Source organism: Meriones unguiculatus, chromosome 20 (assembly GCF_030254825.1).
Source record: "Meriones unguiculatus strain TT.TT164.6M chromosome 20, Bangor_MerUng_6.1, whole genome shotgun sequence".
Lineage (NCBI taxonomy): Eukaryota > Metazoa > Chordata > Mammalia > Rodentia > Muridae > Meriones > Meriones unguiculatus.
In genome coordinates this window covers 64,492,779-64,510,804 of record NC_083367.1, presented here as the reverse complement: position 1 = coordinate 64,510,804, position 18,026 = coordinate 64,492,779, and the positions used below count along the sequence as shown (strand labels likewise).

Genomic DNA, 18,026 nt, shown 5'->3' with positions numbered 1-18,026 from the left:
GAGTTGATTTTTGCTATTTACTTTTAATTAAGTGCTAATACAGTTTCCATTAGAGACTTAATTCAGCCTGAGCCCCCACCCCATTTCTCTGTTTTATTGGCTGGGATAACGGCCTCCTTGCACTTGACTCTGAATCCGCACACCTTGGATCCGTGCCCTGTAGAGGCAGGATTTCCCAGGGCTTGATTCTCACACCACTTCTTCAGGAGCATGTCTGTGCAGCCTTTGGCCTGCTTCCTCTGCGCTGGCCCTTGCCAGCACCCGCTTGTTTTACCTGACCTTGCCTGTGGACTGGCTCTTCAGCACCACCCTTCCAGCAGCTCACTGGAAAGCCCTTGCTGCTGTGCACACAGCTGGGCCAAAGCAGAGCCAAATGCCACGAGCATTCTCCCTGGTGCTGCTTGCAGAGAATAACCATTTTTCTCTGTCTCTGCCCTAATAAACAAAGTCAAGTAATGAGCCTCACAGGTAGATCTGCACCCTAGTAAGTGTCCTAAATCGCTGATCCAGATCCCTGATGTCCTTGTACTGCCTGTCACTCCCATGTGCTAAAGGGTCTAAGGCCCAACCCTGTGAGTGTCTGAGGCTCAGCTCCAGAGTCCTGACGGCCCAGCCACACATGTCACTCCTGGTGCCTTTGCTCTTGGGAAGTGGTTGGAAGTTTCCTGTTAGGGACATGAATTGCCTCCTTAGTCAGCACAGACGGTGCCTGGCATCACAGGTGCCCGTTGTTAGGAGGCAGAAGCTGACACAGCATCCAGCATGCAGGCCGACCTGTGTGGCATTTTCCCTGGTGCCATTCCAGGCTCTCCTTTCTGCGTACCTTCCCCTCAGTTCTCACCTTTTGACTCATGCTGTGTTTGCATTTAAAGGTCACAGCGAAGAGCCTTCATCCTCTTTGTGGGTCAGGCACATGTGTTTCATTTCGGTTAGGTTGTGGTTAATTGCGAACTATTTGCCATCAGTGTCTTCTAATAATAACCAATTTGGTCATGTTTCAGTGTGGCAGTTTCTCACGTTACAGCCTAGGAGTTCCTTGCCAGGATTTAAGGACAGCTGCCCTTGAATGTACAAATATGTGCTGGCTCTGATCCCCAGCTCTGCCTGAGCTGAGTCAGCACCAGCCAGGGCCCCGCAAATGCCTGAGTCCCGTGTGCTGGTTTCACTGGCCTTGCCCCCAGAGCCCTCTTGCAGATGACGAACAAAGCACAGATGTAGATCATCTCACCCTCTGCAACACCACCACTTTTGTCAGCTCTTCCTGCCTGCACGTTTGGTGCAGCCAAGGTTAAAAGCCGGGAGAGTACTGGCCATGCAGGGGCAGGTGCTGTTCCTGGCCTGAGAGGCAGCATCGCTCATGCTGCTGCCTTGGTTTTTTAATGAATGTCTAAGGGCAAGAACGTCTGGGTCCTGCCCGCGCTCCTGCTCCATTCCATCTTTTTGCCTCTGGCCTGCTGTGCATGGAGTTAAGTCACTCTCATCCAACTGCAGATGGCCTTGGATGGTAATAGGTTAGGACAAAAAAGTACAAAGTTAGGTATCACTTGAATGCCTCACCAACAGGACATGGCTTTCTGGCCATTCTTGTGTGGTGCTGGTTTTTATTATAGGAAGGTACATTTTTCCACCCATGAGAGCAGAACAGAGTTGTATCAAATACAAAGGCCAAATCCCTCCCTCCCCTGATTTTGTTTCCTCCTTTTGTTTTCTTTCTGTTGTTTGTTTTTAGGTTGTGTAAGTGTTCCTGAGTACTTTGCTGATGGGGGTGTCTCACCCTCCTTCCCCTCTAACCGACAGCTGGACGTATGAGGTGGGGGAGCGGCTGTGTTAGGGAGGCTAAGAGTCTAGAGGGCTAGAGAGAAGAGTCTAGTGAGGAAGGGTCTGTGAGCCATCTCTTAAACGCCACCCCCTGCCCCTCTTTCTCTGCATTCCTTCCTCCTCAGTAAGGCCCCTCCCCTCTGCATCTCTCTCTCTCTCTCTCTCTCTCTCTCTCTCTCTCTCTCTCTCTCTCTCTCTCAAACACATACAACTCCTACATACATGTCCCCTTCCCTAAAGGTGATATACCCCTGCCTGGCAAAGCTTCTTTTCTGTGCTTTGCAAAAGCTTGCCAGGATGGGAGCTTGCAAAAGAAGCTTGGCCAGAGATGGCCTGTATGCTATGAACTTCAGTTCCTTAGAGTTCAGCCTCATTCCAGAGCCCTGCCATTTCACCTCCTGGAGGGTGAATTGTTCATCTGTCTTGCCCTCAGACAACAAATGCACATTTTAAAAAGGGGTGTGCATGTGTGTATGTGTGTATGCGTGTGTGTGTGTGTGTGTGTGTGCATGCGTGCTTGCCTGTGTGTTTGTGCATCTGGAAATAAGTTGCTGGGCTGCTGTGTGATATTTACAGCCCCTCCTCTGTGAGATGCTAAGTGACTTCCAGAGCTACAGCTACAAACAAGAAGATATTCTTGTCAAAAACCAAAATTTCTTACTTAATTTGACATTCACATAGCAGATTCAGAAAAGGATGCTAAGACAGAAGAGAAAGATGGATGGCAGTGAGGAGTTAGTCATGGGCCATAGAGAGCAGGAAGAGTTTTAGTGAGAGGAAATGATAAGTTCCTGATGTCATTTGTCAAGATTCGTGTCTATGAAATGAACCGCAGAGGGTGCAAGCCAGTGTCACTCTTTCATTTAATCCATTCCTCATAGAGTTTTAAATTGTTCAAGGCTTAAGCCAGGCCTATCCTAGTAAATACATTTTTCATGGTTTAATTTATCATCCTTAATAAAACTGAGGGTAAATTACAGGTTTGTTTCTGTGTGTAAATGTTTCTGGGCCAATTTTCTTTTAGCATTGCAAGTTCTGGCTTCACGTGATATTGTGTGACAGTTGTTCTGTGTGTCTGCACTAGCCTCCTTTGTACCTGCTGAGCTCACATCCCAACTTCTATCACATGCTCCGTTTTGGCTTCTCTGGAGGTAGAAATTCTCTGACAGCTTGTTCCAAGAGGAATGCAGGCTGCTTATTGGCAAACTGAGCAGGCAAAAGAAAAAAAAAAATTAAACACAAGGTGCCATTGATATCTCCATGTTTCTAGTCTGTGATTGCACAGAAAACATCAACTCAGCATTTCTAGAAACTGAGAGAACTTAGCCAGTGGTTTTCCCCTTACAATGTAAACTATTTGTGTGTTAAACGAAGCAGTGATTTCTCCTCCTTTCGAGCTGATGCTTAGCAACAGTGAGGGAAGCAGACGCGTGTTCTGGTTCTGAGAGATGGTGTGCAGCTCTGGGGAGCTTGGTTAGGGAGTGTGGCAGGCACACGTACACACACACACACACACACACACACACACACCAACCGTGCTCTGTGGTACCTGCTACTACACCCAGGGGCATTTTCCCGGTGGGGTGATGAGCATGACTTCTGCTTTTCAGAGGTACAGGTCTAAAGTTTTTCTAGCACATTTGAAGTTAAGCTTCTCTCTTCCTCTCCCTCCATACTCCGAGAACACATGACCCCTGGGAACTTCTCGAGCTCGTTCCCACCCGACCTTTCACCCTCTCTGGTCATTGTGTTTAAGCCCCTGCTACCCTCTGCCGCCACATCCCTTGCCACCCTTGCTCTTCGCAACCCTAGTCCTCTGCCACCTTCGCCCCCACCTCTGGTCTGCGCCTGCGTCGCCGTGTCCTTTTTCACTGTCTGTCTGCTAAAGTGAGACTCAGACACCTTGTTCACTTCTGGCCTCGTTTGGTTTCTGCCACTAGTGGACCGTCACCACTGCAAACCTGCCGGCAGCCCTGCACAACTCTGAGGAAAAGCAGTTGCCATTGACTGCTGTACTGAGGACTCAAGACTTGAGGGGTAAAAAGCTCTTATGAGCTAATTGAAGCCTCGAAGAAGAAAGCGTCAGAATCTATTTTGCTACATTTGGGGAAATACCAGTTAATGAATGGTGCCTAGGACCGATGTGTTCCTGAACTTTTCTGTATGAGTGTTTTTCTAAAATGAAGTAAGTCATTGATGCAAAGGCGTGTCTATTTCCCTGTCGTCTGATAAGCTGAAGCTGGATATTGTGATGTGTTGATTGATTACAGCCAGTAAGCCTGATCCTAATCAGTTTCATCACTTACTCTCATCCACACACTTGCACCTTTGATTTCTCTTCCATAACAGGATGATGTAAGTTGTCATTGACTAATGAAGAGCAGAATTGATTTCGGCACGAGACAAACGGAATGCCGACGCCAATCCTGAAATGCATTAATCTTTAATAATCCACATCTGCATGTTTATAAGTGGTATAACCAGGGATGGTTCGTGTTGACATTCTCCCTTCCAAACAGAAAGTGACATCAGGGGTTGTCTTTGCAAACTGCTTTTAGTGCATAGTGCAGGGCCAGAGGTGTGACCTCGCCCAGTGCCGCACTGTGGTTTAGGTGCACTTTGCCACGGCCTCATCAGGTGCTTCCTGTGAAAGGCCAGCAGCCCAGCTGCTCATGGCCTCCCTTCCTTAGGTTATTGCCTCCATGGTTCATTCATCCCACAGAGTAGACTGTGGATGTGTTTCTAAGAATGTGGACAAGGTCCTGGACCTGCATGCCATGCGGAGGTCCGTGTTGTCACAAGTGTGAGGACACATGCAGGATTGTGCTCTTAGTCTGGGAACTGTCTTGGCAGTTAAACATTCAGCCTGGAGTTCAGAGTCCCCGGAACCCAGATCCAGAGAATCCCCAGAGCAAGCTAGCTAAAAAGTTTGATTGCCCTCCCTCAATGAATAAGGCAGGTGCATGTTTTTATTATTAATCTCTTACTATGCCTAATAAAGAGAAAACTTTATCAAAGGCATTTGCGCATAGGATAAAATGCAGCAACATAGAATGGTCAGTGTCCTGCAGTGTCAAAGCACGGCTAGAGTTTTAGGGTATATCCCCAGTGGATACGGGGACTGTTGTCTGGTTAGAATATGTGGTTTAAGGGCAATAGAAGGTGAGTGGGTAGGAATGCTGTGGTTCAGTTTAGGCTTTAACAAGGGACCAACCGTTCTGAATGTGTGACAAGGGGTAAGGGCAGAATCAGGGCCTGCAGGCCATGGCGGGATCCTAAGGAAGGGGGGGGTCACAGTGTATACACAGTGGGTGTGTGGGGAGGAGACCTTGGAGAGCAGTGGCTGTGGAGAGTAAAAGATGAAGGAGTGTGTGAAAGGGCAGTCTGGTATTTAGTATGGACCTGGCTCCATTTGACGATTGTTAGTTCTTCTTCTTCACAATTCAGGGGGAGTTGTTTTGTTTGTTTTGTTTGTTTTTTTAACAGAAAGTTCGATGTAAGGATGTGGATGCAGGGGCTGTATTTTGGTGCAGATGACCTGTGCAAGCCTGTAGAAGTTAAATGTAAAGTTGCCTAGCCTTGCCCACATGCCCTGGGCCTGATGGGAGCACAGACTGCCGGCCCCCACTCTCACTTTACTGTTCAGAAGTTGAGGCTCTAGCTACCCAGAGCCTCTAGGTCAGGTGTGCTAGCATCACTGGTCCCCCAGGAGGTCTCAGTTACTTTGTTTTTAGTATCTAGATGATTATTATTTAATTATCAGTCACTGAAATGCTTAGGGGTAAACAGCCTCTTAAGGACAGCATATTGCTGGTTTTGTATTTAGTTTTTTTTTTTTTTTTTCCTGACCTTTCTAGAGCTAGGTTATGAACTCAGTAGCAGTGCAAAAAAAAAAAAAAAAAAAAAAAAGAATATGATAGCATGCACTTATAATCTTAGGCTGAATCTGCTAGTGCAAGAGTCCACAATTCAGCTATCACTCTCAGTCCATTGCACCACCACCACAACCCCAGTAACATTTAAGTTCTTGATTTAAAAAAAAAAAAAGTTAAAAAAAATGCATCATTTTTAGAGCTCTGAACCTCAGTCCTCGGTATACTGCTCTGTCTTCTATCTCCTCCCCTCTCCTTCCTTCCCCTCCCCTCCTCTTGTTTTCTCCCTTAGAAGTCGGGGAACAGATTTCCTTTTCTGGACTGCTAACTGTGACCTTGGGTAAGACCTTTGCTCACACAGCTGAATTAAAGCCTACCATGCCAACCCTGTTATCCAACCCACCTCTCAAGATCCAGCTATCTCTTTCTTGTCACTAAGAGGCTACTGATTTCCTCGCCTTCCTTGGTGTGTTCCATTTGGCTTTAAATTTGGAGACAGCAGCTTCCCTTTACATCACGGGTGGAGAACAGTGCTGCCAGCAGGGGGCGCTCAGTAAATGTTGGCCAAATGTAAGAATGCCAATTGTGAAAAAGGAAAAAAAAAAAAAAAAAGAGTACGGAAAATCTGAAGTTGATTCTGTGGCTAGCTTTTCACCCATGCTTGTGCCATCTTTGTGCCTTGGTGGGTTTTCCTCTCACATTCATTTTTCCTCTTCAAAGAGACTTAACTATCATTCTGTTTTGCTTGCTTTTAAGAACAGCACCTAAAAACCTAGTTCCTAGCCCCGTGCTTGTCGATTTAAGTCCAGCCTTTGAGTCTGAAGGCCCTTGCCTAATGCTGATCCTTTCACACAGATGCAATAGATTTGTGGTGAGATTAGCAATTGACTACATCCCTGCCTTGGCAACAGGTTAGTAATTCGCTGCAGATATTTGGAAGGCACGAGACATTTCGCAAGTGTGCTTGATAAATACCTAGCTCAAATCTCAAGTAAGTGTGGGGGTATGTGAGGCTGTGGCTTGAGCATACCCCTTCTTCTCCGTGCTCTGTTGTTCTTTGTCATGCGCCCTCACATTGTTTCCCATATCATCAGAGGTTCCGGGTAACGTGGCACAACTCATAGACTTCTGAAGCGGTGTATGCCCCAGAGCACAACCGCTGCGCCACATCCAGCTGGGGACAGCCCAGCGCCCCCAGAAGCCCTCTCGCCAGACTGCCCTGGTGAAGGGAAGGGTTCAGGTGCCCATTGCCCTAGGCCTCACTGTACATCTTCCTTCTTGTCAAAAGCCACTGAGTGGCGCACTATGAACTGGGACCACAGAACACATCACTCAGACATTTATTACCTTTAATTGTGTACAGGGGTCTATTAGGTAGACTCCATAGGTCTTGGAGATTTCAGTTGTTAGCCTTGAAGTTGAGTTTCCCAGAGCAATAGAATGCTTTAACTTGTACTTTTTTTTTTTTTTAAACTGAGGGTCATCACACAGGAGAATGAACCTCAGAGATATTTCTTTTTTTTTATTACACTTTATTCATTTTGTATCCCTCCATAAGCTCCTCCCTCCTCCCCTCCTGATCCTACCCTCCCTCCCCCTTCTTCACACATGCCCCTCCCCAAGTCCACTGATAGGGGAGGTCCTCTTCTCCTTCCTTCTGATCTTAGTCTATCAGATCTCATCAGGAGTGGCCTGGTAAGGCTGCTCCCCCCTTAGAGGGAGGTGATCAAAGAGCAGGCTAATCAGACCATGTCAGAGGCGGTCCCTCTTCCCATTGCTATGGAACCCACTTAGTGTTGGTTTTTTGATACAGGGTTTCTCTGTGTAGCTTGGCCGTCCTGGAACTCACTCTGTAGACCAGGCTGGCCTCAAACTCACAGAGATCCACCTTCCTCTGCCTCTACCCAGCTTAACTTTTAAAAGTAGTTTGAGAATATAGCTCAGTTGGTTTAATGTTTGCCTAGAGGGAGTAAAGCCCCAGGCTCTATCTCCAGCATCATATAAACAAGGCTTGGGAATGCATGCTTGAAGTCCTAGCCGTTGGGACCAAGCCTCAGCCATATTGGAAGTTGAAGGCCAGACTGAACTGCATGAGACCCTGCCTCAAAGGAAATGAACTGCTCAGCCCCAGAAATGCTTGTTCTATAACGCGGCAGCCTGGATTTGTATCCCTAGTACCGGCATAAAAGCTGGATTTGGTGGCACACGTTTGTAGTTCCAGGGACCAGGCAGGGGCCAGTGGAGCCCTGGAGCTGACTGCCAGCCAGCTTAGCCAGGTGAGTGCAGTGCACTCAGCTCTGTGAGAGACCCTGTCTAAAACTGTAACTGGAAGAAGGAACGAGTCGGCCTCTGTCTGTGTAGGCGCACACGTACGCATGCACGCGTGCCACAGAATCAGTCTCGAAATCAGCCAGTGACATTTTAAGTCCACGTACGGCAGAGCAGCTTTATCACAAAAATAAACTATTAGTGCGGTTTCAAATGCAATATACATTTTAAAAACTTTCAGAAACTAGGTTCATTTCAAACATAAATTGGTTAATTCCGTGTTTAACAGAAGTTAATTCTCTATTTAATAGAATAGAGGCTGAGGTTTTAGTAATTAACTTGTTATTCTGTATGTCTGGAGCTGAGGGCACATGTGTTTGGAGGGGCAGTGTAACTTTGCAGAATCCGTTCTTTCTTCCACCTTTACCTGGGCACCCAGTCGCCAGTGTTTTAATTCCAGAAATTCTAGTGTTAAAGAAACAACAGTGCAACTTTTCCTCCCATCTGTCCCATCCAGGAGTAGTGTCACCATGCCTGTGGATTGAGTACTGTGCTAAAACGTGGCCTCTTGTGCCTGCAGGCCCCAGGCATTCGCTCATGGCGTGTGGCCAAGGTGAAGAGGGCAGGCCCGTCCTGCATGGCATTTTCATACCTGCACGTGTTTACAGGCAGACTTGCCACGGAGTGCGAGCGCACACTGAGGCAGTGTGACCGGCGGGGCAGGAGCAAGCACAGCTTTGGTTAGAGGAAGGGAGGACTGGGTTCCCAAGCCTTCATCCTGCAGTAGAGAGGGTGATACAGGGGAAGAAAGGAAGCGGCAGGCACTCAGCTAATCTTTCTCCTGGGGGTCCAGGTGGACAAATTGGCAACCCCATTCACAGGTTTTTTTTTTCCTCGTCCCCTTTGTATCATAAGAACTGCTAATCGGATCCATGCTGCTGCAACTGTGGTTAGTTATTAGTAGAATAAAGGCAGATTTCTTCAAAAGAACGGGTGGGGGAACGACTATACAAAATTGCAAGGTTGTTAGAATCTTAAATGCACAGCAGTCGATTTCCCCCCTTATTCTGAATTCCACGATGAATACAAGTCTTTCATCTGTCACTATACCCGTTTCTTCACAAGGCAGCCAAATATTAAGCTTCTCAAACAAAAAGAAAGGAATCTTAGAAAGTGGAAAAATATTGAAGAGGAATAAGAATGGGTAAGAGAAGGGGGAAATTAGGTTTTGTTTCTATTAATTTGTCCTGGTGAGAGAAATATAAACTGTCTGCTCTGTTTGCACCCCCCTCCCTCTTACATCAAAGCAAGGATTAGAGCAGATTTAGCGGGTGGCGCTGCAGTGTTTCCTGTCTGGGGTTGTGCGTGGGTCAGATTCGGAAGCTACCACTTTTTAAATAGACATCAGAGTGCTCTCTTCCTGGGAGAGCAGCATTCTATCCAAACTCATGCTCCCCACGGAGGCCGCCAATGCAGTTTTCCAGGTGCAGACCTTTGAGTCTTGAGAGCTTTTGGAAAGGATGTGCTCTGTGGAGAACACCAGCACGTTTTCAGGTAGTTTAGTCAGCTGAAGGCGTTGACACCCACCAGGAATGTCTCCCACACCGACTTCCCAGGATAGGCACCGCCCCTGTCATACCCATTTGTCCCACCCCCTCCTGTTGATGTCATCTCACTTGGCATTAGCTGAGGGAGCTGATGGCCAGGCCTCCACGTTTACCTTTCCTTCAGTGGCTGCTTCTTGTTTTCTGGAAAGTTCTCATTCTTTCACCACTTACTGAGAGTAAAGAGCACAGAAAGGAGCAGAGCTGGCTCCGTGTGCTCTGCCAGGGTGAGCCGCACCGCTGCTCCCCGTTGGCACTGGAACCTGGGCTCAGTAAGAGCAGAGCTGTCCCTGCCTACAGCCAGGCTCTTCATGCAGACTGTAGGTGACAGTTCCACGCTGAAGACCTACTGAGGAAAATGTCCTCAGTCTCGGTCTGTCTTTAGTCAGAGCTCTAACTGACCCACACAGTAAAGTCTACAGCCCGTGTTCAGCCTTCTAGTCTCAGATTGCATTTACCTTAGGCCTCAAAACTCCATCTGAACTGTTACACTGCAGGGCTCTCAAGGCTTCAGATGACCAGCTGTTAAACTGACTTCATGCTGCAAATGTGAAGTGTGCTTTAACAAGTTAAAAGGCTGCAGGGACAGCTCAGTAGGTGACAGTGCGTGCTGCCAAGCCTGGTGCCGTGGTTCCGTCCACAGCCCACACCATGTAGGCAGAGAGCCAACTCCTGCAAGTTGTTCCCTGACCACCACACCTGCACTGTGGCACCTGTGTGGCCCTACCGACCCAGGCACACTAAATAAATAGATAAAATGTGACTCTTAAAATGTGGTAATAGGGAAATTCTGTTTTGAATATAGAAAGCCAGCTGAATCTCAGTGTATTCGTGTCACTGTTTTGTTTTTTAATTGAGAAAATTAACACTGCAAATCAAAGTGCAGGTGCTTGTGAAACTCGGGCAAGGGCCGGGTTCTTTCAGCGTGAGTGTGCGATACACTCACCCTTGCTCATCTGCCAGCTGTTTCTTCCGTTCTCACTGTTATGGCTGCATGAGAAGTCAAGGGACCTCAGTGCACTCAGTTCTCAAGCTGTGGAAGCCTGAGGTAAACAGTCAGCAGGGAAAGTCTGAAAGATGGAAACTGACTGCAGTTTTATGCAAAAATCCATTCTCCTCTTTACCAGTTTCCTGTTATATGACTTTGAGGAAAAAAAAAAAAAAGGAAGGGAGATCAGGTAAGATGGTTAAGCCGGTAAAAGCTCCCACCAGGCCTGATGACCAGAATCTGATCCCGGAACCCATGTGTCAGAGAAAAAGACAATTCCCAAAGGTTGGAGCATGCACTTACAGAGGGAGGGTGGGGGGAGAGCAACTTCAGGGAGAGGATTGTGAGTCTAAGATGAACTTGGGAGTGGTTGGGTTTGAATGTCTTAAGTGTTTAAAGGATGCAGCCACATAACAAACCCCGAGTACTGGTATTGTACCAGTAATTCCGGGAGATTGCTGTTCCAGTAAGGCTGCACGTTATGTACATCACAAGCCCTGGGCAGTGTTGGTGGCTAGCTGCTGCCTCAGTGATCTGAGGTGCTTACGGACAAAGATGTGAGTCCTTTAACAGATCCCTGCGCTGCTTGCTTGGTGGGTAAATAGGCGGCGGCTAAGACCAACGGCCCGAGCTGATGCTGGGGACCTGCACAGTGGGAGCAACTCCTGCAACAGTCCTTTGACTTGTATACATGAGTTATGGAATGTGTGTGGGAGTACACACACACACTCAGACACATATACACTCATACAAATACTCACCTTCACACACAGTCTCTCTGTCTCTCACACACACACTCACACATTCACACTCACAGTCTGTCTGTCTCACACACATACTGACACACTTAAAAGGGCTGGATAGTTTGGCCCCCAGAGCCAGCTATAATTCAGCTCTTGATCTTACCTGCTGTAGTAACAGAGGAAGGCCAGAGCCCAGGAGAGTTTTGCCCTCAGCAGAGCTACTGCGCACCCTGCTCACGCTGTTTTTCCTCTGTCCTCCCAGCACAGCGCCATCAGCATGATCTATGCAACCGTAGCTCAGCCATAGTTTTTATTTTCTATTTTGTTTGATCTAAGAGCCGGGAAAGTGATTCAGCTCTTAGACCTGCATGTGTTGTAATTGCCAAGGAGGGTAGTGAGTCTTCCAGAAGCCTGGCTTGCAAGGTGCTAAGCTAAGCTGTGTGTGAATTCCCCTGGAAAAAGGGAGCGCTGATTAACCCCAGAGAGGCCACCAAAAACAGACCGGAGAAACAATTCCACCAAACATAGCTCAGTGCACTAGGGGTCTTACTGAAGCTACTTAAGAGCCTTGAAGTCAACTTACAGGTGACTCAGGGCAGCCACTCCCTAGAGAGCTCATCCAGCATGGATGATGGCTCACAAAGGCTGAATCGTGGAGCTCTGTGCACAGCTTACAGGAAACTCCATGGGACAGTCTCCTCTCCCTGGAGATCCTATACTGCTCTTAGAGCCTTGGGAAGGGGCCGTGTGAGTCCTGGGCCTTTGGACTGGGAGGCACGCTAGCTTTCTGCGTCTCGCAGCTGTGTCCTCCTACCGGCTCCGTGGCACGCTGCAGTGAGTTTGCGAAAGCCTCGGTGTTGAGTACAGGAGGATGTGCTGGCTACTACCTCTAGGTGCTGTTCTTACTAAGCACTGTCTGACATTTGTCGGCCTTTCAGAGCTGCTGGCCTGCACCTTCTCTTACTGTAGAATCATTTATAAGGGACCAGCTGACTGTGCCTGTGGGACCGTTCCAGGGCACCACACAGTGTCCTAAATAAAGTTCTATTTTTACCATTTCATGTATCATCAGTGGCTGCTTATAAACTACCCACAATCACTGAGTTAAGGAGTTGTGGCAGAGAACATATGGTTGTCAACGCCTAAAATATTTACTATCTGCCAGTTTATTAAAAAAAAAAAAAAGGTTGCCTAATCTTGATTTAGAACAACAAGATAAAATTACATGATTACTGTTAACTCATAAAAAAATCTAATTAGCTATTAGTCTGGATTTGTGTTCTGGAATAAACACTCATTTATTCATTTGTCAACAAATATGTATTGAATGCTTACTATGTATGGTTCTGGAGATGTAGCAAAGAGTGAAGCAACAGAGGTCTCTGTTCCTGTGGGATTCATACTATAAGGACACTGTCATATAGTAAAGACAGAAGTGAATTGAACATGTGTGAGTATCAATCCCAGCGTCCATCACTGTGCAGTCCTGGCTGTGACGTGCTGGTGGCAGGAGCCTGAGGCAGCTGCTCATATCATATCCACAGGCAGGAAGCAGAGTGGTGAGTGCCGCGGCCCAGCTCCCCATCCCCTTTTGGCTAAGTCCTGGCTCCTGGCCCCTGGAATAGAGCCAGCCACTAGTGGCTCATCCCACTGCACAGACATGCCCAGAGGTTGGTTTCAGTGATGACCAAAATGAGCCATATTAACATCACAGCCACACAGACATTACTAATTAGCTAGCCTGCTTCCTATAAAGTACACAAACTACATGTGTACCAGTTTGCCAAAACACACATGAGCCAGCGCTCTCTACATTCCATATAAAGTCACAGTATCTTGTGTATTCTACTGAAAATACTTATTTTATTGACTGCTTGGTTCAATTTTTACCTATTTTTAATTAGAAAAAAATAGACTTATAAAGGAAGCATAACACCAGAATTTAGCTGTGTGTTAATTGTGTGTGTGTGTGTGTATGCACTATAACCAGGTGGCATTTATCCCAGAAAGTCTAGGATGATTCTGTAGTAATACCTGTATTAATATTATAGACCATGACAATAAGCATAAGGAGACATAATCTTTAACAGAAGTCCAGTCATCCCCAGTCATGATTTTAAGACAGAAGAAGGCCGTGGCATTCTCAACATGCCAAAGCAAGGTTTGTCTGTTTAGGAGGCACATGAAGCAGAATGACCGCTTCCATGAACATCAACAACATACCAAAGATAGCAGCCAGGGCTCGTTAAACAAGAGGCTCAGCTAAAGGCGGAAGAACAAGTGGGAAAGATAAGGGTACCCCAGCACAGATGGTATGACAGGAAATCCAGAATTGGGCCACATATATATGAGAAATTAGTAAGGGAAATGATAGCACGTCAAATCACTAGATTACAATGAACCTTTAAAACTTTTATTTATTTACATTTTGTCTGTGTGAGTATTTGTATTTAGGAATTATGCCACATGTGTGCCTGAGGCCCACAGACAGCTGAAGATAGTATCACATCCCCTAGAACTAGAGTTTACAGGCCACTGTGAGTAAGAGAGAATGACTTTGACTTTCTAAACTGTAGACATTTTAACTTTCACTTTTTAAAGTATACAAGCATCTCCCAGTGCCAACACAAGTGCTGCCAGTCATGGAGTACAAAGCACCGAAAATGGAATAGCACACTAATAAATCGTGTATGTAATTTTAATAATCGATTTAGGCACAAATTTAGGTTTGTTATTGTTGGAAAAGTTGTAAATAAGAAGCCTTAAATGTTTTGGACTGGAATCAGAGAAACTTCTATAAACTCATGTGAATGTGTGTTTGTGTGTGTGTGTATAAATATCAGCATATAAGTTCATGTAAAACATGGGATAGGATATGCTTCTGTCCCATGAGGGAGCTAGCATTAGTATTAGTAATGGTGAGCCACCCTGACCCTCAGAGCTAAATCTTAGAGCATAGCCCTCCAGCATCAGGGCCCAGGACTTCTAAAAGTGGCTGATGGGTCGCAGGACTGGTGTGTGACAAACACAGGATGAGCCTGAAGCCTCTGGTAGTCCTAATAAGGACACTCAGTGAAGAGAGGGAGAGCTGTCAGAGCACAGGGACTAGCTGGAGAAAAGTTTAGATCCGTGTGCTGGTGCCTGCCCTTTAAGCCGGGTGTTAACAGGCAATGGCGGCCTACCTACAGTCATAGTGAAGGAAACGGACTGGATTCCCCAAGCAGGCTCTGTACAAGTGAGATGTAGGTGGAGAGCCGTCAAGGAGGGCACCTCTTTCTTCCACACACATGCCAATTCTTTATGTTAACAATAAAACCCTTGAGGAGTGAAGACCTCAAATCTGAAGAATCTTACCCATTCCTCAAGTCAGTTCACACCCATTCCTTAAAATGGTTAAAGCCAACAGTCCGGCTCATACAGAGCCGTTTCCCGTGCTCATGTCCAAGTCCACGGAATAACTGAGCACACCAGAGAACCCTTTGCTTTTGCTGCGGCAGGCAGCACTGCAGGGGTGGTTCGTCACCTTTCGTGTCCTGTTCTTTAGATGCAAGATGTGGTCCTTCCCTCAGCAGACAAGAGGACCGCACAGGGACATGGTTTTCCTCAGACTGAAATCTATTAACACACGGACGTCAAAGGGGAAAAACAGACACCCTTGTGGTAAATAGGCAGGATTTTCTAATAGGTGCTGAAATGAGCAGGTGAGAGCTTCGGGAGATGTGGGGAAAGGAATACCCACATCTGAAGTGAACCCCAGCCAGAGCGTGTCATCAACATGATCACCAGAAAAGAAATGTGCCAGTGTCCCAGCCCCATGATAGGAGGGCTTAGGATACAGTGTTTCCCACCCCTGTCCCAAATTGCATGGCCTCGTTTTTCATCGATGAAAATGTGTTACCCAAGTCTGACTGGGGAACATCATACAAAATACGATAGTACACTTCCGAAGTGTCAAGATTATAGGGCATCGGGAAAGACTGAGGGACAGTAAGGGCACAATAGCTAAAAGCAACCTAGGATGATCCTAGACCAGGACATTTCGTGGGAAACATGATTATGTCGTAGTTACATAAGGTGCCTCCATGAGGGGAGGTAGAGGTGACGGTGTTCTGTGTGCGTAGCTTCGCTCCCAGGTGTTTCAACCAAGCAAAAGTAGGAGCCACAGGAGCTCACTGCTGCTCACTTTGGGTTGTTACACAAAAATGTTTTCCCAGCTATTAATAGATGTATAGCTCTAAGTGGTGGGATTCCTTATCATTTACCATGGTGTTGTCCACTGTATTTTTCCCATTGTGCTTATATCATTGCATAGAAGAGGGTAAAACATGGGGCTTAACAAAGGGAACACTTCTTGGTTTGAATTTTGGTTGAAATTGAATTATGGATGTTAGAGTTCCCCTAAGGTTGATTTGTTTCCTTTACATGGTCATGTCCTCCTCTGAAATAATTACCAAACTGAAAAGTTTGACTTAAAATCAGTATATATAAACCCCCATAGATTTTAAGGTATTTATCTAATTGATTTCTTTCATCAAAGGACTCTGGTTTTCCTCCTGTGGACTGTGGACACAGTGAGTTCCTCTGTGTTAAATTTCACACATGTTTTTGGATCATCTGCTGTAACAGTCGCTCTACCTGTATGCACACAGGATGTTATTCCTCAGTAATTACAGTTACGTAATAGTTATGAACTGGCTGAAAAGAGTGTGTGGGTGACAGTGGGGAGACAGAAGTAGCTTGGATTTCATTTTCTTCAACATGAAACAGCTGTTTATTTTGTTGAAGGGTGGATTTAGTGCGAGTACTCCGTTATTGCTTTGAAGGGACTGCGCCCTTACATTGCACCGGGCAGTCCGCAGCAGTGCTTGGCTGCGACAACGTTTTATGCACGGTGGGATGGGTTTCTTGCAGTCTTTTTATCTTTGCTTGGTGCATTGTCTGGGAGAGCAGTGCCTCGGGCGTGCATGGTGGAAGCCATACTGGCCTGTGTTGACACAAATGGCTGTTTGTTTTCTCTGTGAGCCTATGAATCCAGCCTGTCATGCAGAAGCAAGCATTACAGTGTAAGCACTCACTGTCTTTCGGCAACTCATTCCCCAGGGACACTTTTGAAAGTCCGAGTTTGGCTGCAGAGCGCTTTAAATTTCTAAATGGACGATAGATTGGGGCCATGGGGTATTTCATTTCATAGGAGACATGTAATCCACAGTATCTACAAAGCAATTTTTGTGGATCTATAGCCATGTCAGTGACCAGCATTTGCCCTTGAAGTTATTTTAGACCAGAATGCTAAATGTTTTTACTGTACAATTAAATATTTGGTATTAATTTGACTGCAGGTGTATAAGGTGAAGCCAAGTGGAGCACAGCATGCTGTTTGTCAGGACTTCTATGCTACTGGTTATGGGCACATCTAGGGATTCTTCATCGCTCAAGGTGTCTCCTGATTGTGACAGAGTAACACTTAGAAATATTTACCAACTTTTATATTATCCCCCACCTACAGTGAAGGCCGTCTGTCTGCCTCTTGCTGTCCTGTGCAGCCATTACTAGAGTTACTCATGAGTGGCAATCCACAGACCCAGTACTGATGTATGCAAGTATGTCACAGGACTGTCATCCAGTGGGTCAAATGGGTGGCAGTCTTGATGCCACCAGTCTTCATCTCTACTCAGCGGTGATTCTTGTTGGTACTCTATTTAGCTAGGAGAGAAGAGTTCCTGCGGAATCAAAGTAGTTAGGTTAAGCTGCTGTGGTCACGTGACTACCACTAGATGTGGAAGTTGTGTGTGTGCGTTTAGGGGTGTCTCTTTTATAGTCATTGTAACCAAGGGAGATAGTAGGGCATGAAGTAGCGATGCCCTCATGCCAGGACTGCTTGGGCCTTGAGGATGGTGTTAAATTCATACTTGTTAGTTCTGCCAGACCTTTAGCCTTGGGAAATGCATCTAAACCTCTGGTCCTAGAAATGAGCTAATATTGTCAAGTACATTGGATAAAATTTCAGAATTATGCCTCAAGCCTTCCCATGATCCTGACTCTCTTTTATTAATAAGTGTCTTCTCCTTTAGTTTATATTCTTAGATTATGAGTTATTATATATTCTTCATGCTAAGAAAAGTATTCAGGGAATGAAAAGACATGATTCTCACCTCAAGAAATTCACATTATATGTGAAAATTAATTGAGTAAATATTAAACAGCTGGGAACTAAATAGATGTTGTTGCTGTATCAACAATGAAAATCAGAAGTTGCAGCGTCCCCTCTCTAGTGCTAATGTACCTACTGCTTTGTGCTGCTTAGTGGAGGCCCTCTAAGTTTAGGCGGTTACTATATTGACATCACCGGTGAGTGAATGCCAGCTCTTTTCCATTTCCGTCCTGAGGGATGAGTTCAGGCTCCAGGGGCTAAGTTTAGCTGGCAGTCTTGGTTTTGTGGACTGTGGGAATGCAACCATGGTTGATAGCTCCATGAGTCTGATCATTCGTTCTGCAGCAGTTTCTTGGTTTGTTTTTTTGTTTTGGTTTGGGTTTTGGTTTTTAAGACAGGCTTTCTCTTGTGTAGCCAGGGCTCTGTACACCATGCTGGCCTCAAACTCAGAGATCCACCTACTCCTGCTTCCCGTGTGCCAGAACTACGGACGTGCACCACTGCTCCCAGTCTGTTTAATTGCTTTTTTTAAAGCACATCTTTTGGAAAATATCTTTATCTTCTTCATTTTGCAGGGAAAAT

General features: G+C 46.2%; 1 protein-coding gene across 1 annotated transcript in view; it reads left to right on the top strand.

Annotated features, from left to right (window-relative positions):
- Arid1b (AT-rich interaction domain 1B) overlaps nucleotides 1–18,026 on the top strand; it is a 350,803-nt gene that overhangs the window by 254,742 nt on the left and 78,035 nt on the right.